The sequence below is a fragment of the Tachyglossus aculeatus genome, chromosome Y2 (genome assembly GCF_015852505.1).
Source record: "Tachyglossus aculeatus isolate mTacAcu1 chromosome Y2, mTacAcu1.pri, whole genome shotgun sequence".
Lineage (NCBI taxonomy): Eukaryota > Metazoa > Chordata > Mammalia > Monotremata > Tachyglossidae > Tachyglossus > Tachyglossus aculeatus.
The window spans coordinates 1,430,878-1,437,342 of NC_052094.1; positions in this window are offsets into that span (position 1 = coordinate 1,430,878).

The window sequence follows — 6,465 nt, forward strand, 5'->3', positions numbered from 1 at the left end:
ACACAGTTTCTGTCTTCAAGAAGCTTGCAATCTAATAGAGGAAAGACAGAGATTGAAAGCAAACGTGAAAGATGTTAAGAGCCTTCTGAATGATGTTGGCCAGGGATGTATGGAATTATTGTACACCCAGTTCCACAATACCAAGCCAAGGAGATTACCCTCTGAAGCTTAGAAGTTCAAAACCAAAGAAAATAGTTCTTCCTCAGGGAGGGTTACCCAAGTAGATTTTGGTATTACACAAAGTTAGACAAAATAAGATGCAGACAGGGTAACTGAGGCACAGAGAAGTTTGTGACTGTACTGTACCAAGAATTCAATACAACAATAAACAGACACATTCCCTGTCCACAGTGAGCTTAGTCTAGGGTCTCCCCTCAGCTGTAGTAGCTGTATTCAGGCGTCCACTAGATGTAATGTATTGTGCTAAACTCTTGACTTTTGTTTATACATTTTTTCAACACTTTTGTCTAGACATGTACATGTCTAGTTGTACATTCGATTATTTATTTTAATTACTCCGTTGATAAATATTTTTATGTCTATCTCCTGCAGTTGAATGAAAGCCCTTTGTGAGCAGGGAATGTATCACTTCTTTGTTTTGTATTTCCTAAGTGCTTAGTAGAGTGCACTGCAACCAGTGGGCACTCAATAAATAAGACTACTATATGCAGAAACGTTGAAGAACAAATCAGTCAACACTAGGTAGAATTCAGAAATGATCCCTGATCCACCACCTAAAAGTGGGTGAGAGTAGAGAAGAGAAGCAGTGTGGCTTAGTGGAATGAACACAGGCTTGGGAGTCAGAGGTTGTGGGTTCTAATTCCAGCTTCGCCACTTGTCAGCTGTGTGACTTTGGGCAAGTCACTTAACTTCTCTGTGCCTGTTACCTCTTCAGTAAAATGGGGATTAAGACTGTGAGCCCCACGTGGGGCAACCTGATTACCTTGTATCTACACCAGTGCTTAGAACAGTGCTTTGCTCATAGTAAGTGCTTATCAAATACCATCATCATTATCATTATCATTATTATTAAGATGGGTCACGGTGAAAAACAATATCAGTCAATCAGTGGTATTTATTGAGCACTTACTGTGTGCAAGAGCACTGTACTAAGCGCTTGGGAGAGTACAATGCAAAAGAGTAAGTAGACATGATCCTTGCCCTTAGTGAGTTACTGTCTAGTGTAGCTAACAAAGTCACATTTATATTACTCCCAGATCCTTCAGCCCTGATCTCTGGCATTATTCCAAAGGCCTCCCAATAAATCAAATTCTGTCAATTGAAACTAGTTAAGTGGAATATTATTTGGCAGGTTTTCACAATTGCTACCAGAAAAAAAAAGTGTGGATTGACTTCTCTTGCCTATGAATTAAGCGTTCAAGAAAGATGAGTTTTGAATGCCTTTGGGTGTGGTGGGTGGAGGTTATTCATTCATTCATTCAATCATATTTATTGAGCACTTACTGTGTGCAGAGCACTGTACTAAGCGCTTGGGAGGCAAGTCGGCAACAGATAAAGACGGTCCCTACCCAACAATGGGCTTACAGTCTAAAAGGTGGTGACAGAAAACAAAACAAAACATGTGGACAGGTGTCAAGTCGTCAGAACAAATAGAATTAAACCAAGGGTGATGGTGCTTTCTGACCCAGGTGCAATTTCTCCCACTCCCAAGTTGGAGAGAAGCCTTTAGAAGCACAGGCCAATTCACAGTCTATTAGCCTTGGACTGGGGAAGATGGGCTACTCCCATAATACCCCAAAGTCCTTGGCTTTAAACCAGAAGTGGCTTTTCACACCACCTTCTTGGATCTTGTCAGAAATGTGAGAAGCAAGCATGGCCTAGTGGAAAGAGCATGAGCCTGGAAGTCAGAGAACCTGAGTTCTAATCCTAACTCTGCCAAATGCTTGCTCTGTGACCTGGGGCAAATCACTTCGCTTCTCTAGAAGCAGCGTCACTCAGTGGAAAGAGCATGGGCTTGGGATTCAGAGATCATGGGTTTGAATACCTGCTCCGCCACATGTCTGCTGTGTGACCTTGGGTAAGTCACTTAACTTCTCTGGCCTCAGTTACCTCATCTGTAAAATGGGGATTAAGACTGTGAGCCCCAAGTGGGACAACTCTGATTACCTTGTATCCCCCAGAGCTTAGAACAGTGCTTTGCACATAGTAAACACTTAACAAATGCCATCATTATTATTATTATTATTATTATTATTATTATTCTCTGTGCCTCCATTTTCCTGTTCTTCCCTCCTACTTAGTCTGTGAGCCTCGTGTGGGACACGGACTGGATCCAACCTAATTAACTCATATCAGTGCTTAGAACTGTGTTTGACATATAATAAGCGTTTAACCATTACAAAAAAGCCCCCCAAAACCAAAAAACTTCCCCTGCAGGCTCAGGACAGCTGGTGGTTGAAGAATTTCTCCCTCTTCTTCCTCCACTTCCACTTCTGCTTGGAGAATGGAGAAATGAAGATGCATCTGATGAAACTGAATGTCAGTAGATGTTCAATCAATCATATTTATTGAGCACTTACTGTGTGCAGAAGACTGTACTAAGTGCCAAATAATTCCACCTACACTCACTCCCTTGGAGAAATCATTTGCTCCCACGGCTTCACGTATCATCTCTCTGTGGGTCATACTCAAATCTTTATCTCCTCCCCTGTTCTCCCTCCCTCCCTCCAGGCTTGCTTCTCCTTCTGCCTTCAGTACATCTAAGCAGCGTGGCTCAGTGGAAAGAGCCCGGGCTTGGGAGCTAGAGGTCATGGGTTCTAATCCCCGCTCCACTATTTGTCGGCTGTGTGACTTTGGGCAAGTCACTTAACTTCTCTGGGCCTCAGTTCCCTCATCTGGAAAATGGGGGTGAAGATTTTGAGCCCCACATGGGACAACCTGATTACCTTGTATCTACCCCAGTGCTTAGAACAGTGCTTGGCACATAGTAAGCACTTAACAAATACCATCATTATTATGATGTAGATCACTATTTTTGTAAATTTCAAAATCTTACTGGTACCTTGTCTTATGCTGCAGAGTTGTTTCTGATCCATAGCGATGCCATGGACACTTCTCTCCCAAATGCCCCACTCTCCAACTGCAATCATTCCAATAGTGTATCCATTGAATTTTCTTCGTGAAAATATGGAAGTGGTTTACCATTTCCACCTTTTGCACAGTAAACTTGAGTCTCCACCCTCAACTCTCTCGCTTGCCACTGCTGCCCAGCAGAGGTGAGTTTTGACTTGAAGCAGATTGTCTTCCACTCCCTAGCCACTGCCCAAGCTAGAAATGGAGTGGATAGGCCTCTGCTTGACTCTGCTTCCTGTAGCTGAGCCTGGTAGAGTACTGGAAACTCTCCAGGTGCGATCCTGAATGGGATACTGGTGCTTAGGCCTAGGTATAATTCTCTAGGCTCCTAGGCCTGAGTGGCAGAAGCCATTTGAAAGACTGTTAAATGGGTAAAAGTGCATTTCTTTTTATTCACTTATGCACTTTTCTTTTTATCGCCTGCCCCCACCCAGCCCCACAGCACTTATGTACATAAGTGAGAGAGAAGCAGTGTGGCTCAGTGGAAAGAGTCCAGGCTTTGGAGTCAGAGGTCGTGGGTTCAAATCCCACCTCTGCCACTTGTCAGACTTCTGGGCCTCAGTTACCTCATCTGTAAAACGGGGATGAAGATTGTGAGCCCCATGTGGGACAACCTGATCACCTTGTAACCTCCCCAAGCGCTTAGAATAGTGCTCTGCACATAGTAAGCGCTTAACAAATACCAAAATTATTATTACAACCGTAATTTATTTATATTAATGTCTGATTCCCCCTCTAGACTCTAAGCTCATTGTGGGCAGGGAATGTGTCTGCTATTCTTATACTGCACACTCTCCCAAGCGCTTACTACAGAGCTCAGAATACAATTGGTTGATTGACTGAGAGAAGTGTGGCAAGCAACATGTAGCTTAAAAGCCCTACAATCAAACCTTATGAATGCTCACTGGTAACAAATAAGATTGACCAAAGTACGCTGGGAACTTGTCTTTGGCTTGGACACCTTGTTTTAATTTATTTTTTATTAAAAGAAGAAAAACTGTAGCACTATGTTTTTCTCGAGGGTAAAAACACTACTTCTCAGGAATTTTCAAACTGGTGTGAAGAGCAAAAAGAGATAATCAAGTGCTAACAACAAACACAAAACAAATCGTTTTACATATTGAATGAGGGCGGAGAGTTTCTTTCAGAGGTTGTTTCACTCACTCCCCCTAAATCTGAAGCAAGATTTCACACTGTCACTGTGAATGAAAAGAACCTTTTGCAGCTAGAGCGGGAATAATAATGTGGCTTATTTTTTTAAAGCTTCTTTAATATCCTTTTCTGAGATGTACTGGGCAAGTAGAAAGACTGTGACTTTTTCTTTGTTTTTCTTATCCTAAGTTGTTGATTTCGTCATTTACTTTTCCTTCTTCTCCTACTCTTACTATTTGAAGGGTCTGCTTACTCCCCACCTCTCACACACACCTCAATCAATCAATCAATCAATCAATGGTATTTTTTGGGGTTTTCTAGTGCAGAGCACATAACAAAGTGCTTAGGAGAGTACAACAGAATTAGTAGAGGTGTTCCCTGTCCATAATAAGTTTACCTGGGCCAGAAACCTCATTTAGTCTGATTACACAAACAAATTATAATAATAACTGTGCTTTTAAGTACTTATTTTGTGTCAAGCATTGTTCTAAGTGCTGGGATGACATTGGGCAAGTTACTCAACTTGTCTGTGCTTCAGTTTCCTAATCTGTAAAATGGAAGTGCAATACCTGTTCTCCTAACCCATTTAGGCTTTGAGTTACTAGTGGAACAGGGATTATAACCAACCTGATTATCTTGTATCTATCTGATTATCTTATTCTCTATGGTATTTGTTAAGCTCTTACTATGTGCCAGGCACTGTACTGAGCGCGGGGGTAGAAACTAAATAATAAGTTTGAACATAGTCCCTGTCCCACAGGGGGTGCACAATCTCCCTATTTACCCAGAAAAGGTCAAGTGACTTACCCACAGTTACACAGCATACACGTGGCAGAGCCAGGATTAGAACCTAGGTGCTTCAAATCCCGGTTCCGCCAGCTGTCAGCTGTGTGACTTTGGGCAAGTCACTTAACTTCTCTGTACCTCAGTTACCTCATCTGTAAAATGGGGATTAAAACTGTGAGCCCCTGTTGGGACAACCTGCTCAATCAATCAATCAATCAATCAATCAATCAATCAATCAATCAATCAATCGTATTTATTGAGCGCTTACTGTGTGCAGAGCACTGTACTAAGCTCTTGCGAAGTACAAGTTGGCAACATATAGAGACAGTCCCTACCCAACAGTGGGCTCACAGTCTAAAAGGGGGAGACAGAGAATGAAACCAAACATACTAACAAAATAAATAAATGGAATAGATATGAACAAGTAAAATAAATAAATAAATAAATAGAGTAATAAATATGTACAAACATATATACATATATACAGGTGCTCTGGGGAAGGGAAGGAGGTATGATGGGGGGACGAAGAGGGGGAAGAGGGGGAGAGGAAGGAAGGGGCTCAGTCTGGGAAGACCTCCTGGAGGAGGTGAGCTCTCAGTAGGGCTTTGAAGGGAGGAAGAGAGCAAGCTTGGCAGATGGGCAGATGGAGGGCATTCCAGGCCCAGGGGATGACGTGGGCAGGGGGTTGATGGCGGGACAGGCGAGAATGAGGTACGGTGAGGAGTTTAGCGGCAGAGGAGCGGAGGTTGCGAGGTGGGCTGTAGAACGGAGGTGAGGTAGGAGGGGGCGAGGTGATGGAGAGCCTTGAAGCCCAGGGTGAGGAGTTTCAGAAGTGCAGAAGCCTGATGCGCAGATTGATTGGCAGCCACTGGAGATTTTTGAGGATCACAACCTGATCACCTTGTAACCTCCCCAGTGCTTAGAACAGTGTTTTGCACATAGTAAGCACTTAACAAATACCATCATTATTATTATTCTGACAGCCAAGCCCAGGCTCTATTCACTAGACCACTCTGCTTCCTCTTGTATCTACCACAGTGTATAGTACAGTGCTTGGCACAGAAAAAGTGTTTAACAAAAGCTATTACTAGTATTGTTATTTGTATCATTATTGTTCCCATTTATAGCCAAAACATAGAGAAGCAGTGTTGTCTAGTGGGTATGCACGAGCCTGGGAGTCAGAAGGACCTGAGTTCTAATCCCAGGTCCATTACTTGTCTACTGGGTGACCTTGTGGAAGTCACTTCTCTGGGCCTCATTACCTCACCTGTAAAATGGGGATGAAGACTATGATCCCCTTGTGGGACAGGGACTGTGTCCAACCTGATTAACCTGTATCTACTCCAGTGCTTGGTATAATAATAACGATGGTATTTGTTAAACGCTTACTATGTGCAAAGCACTGTTCTTAGTGCTGGGGAGAAACAAGGTGAT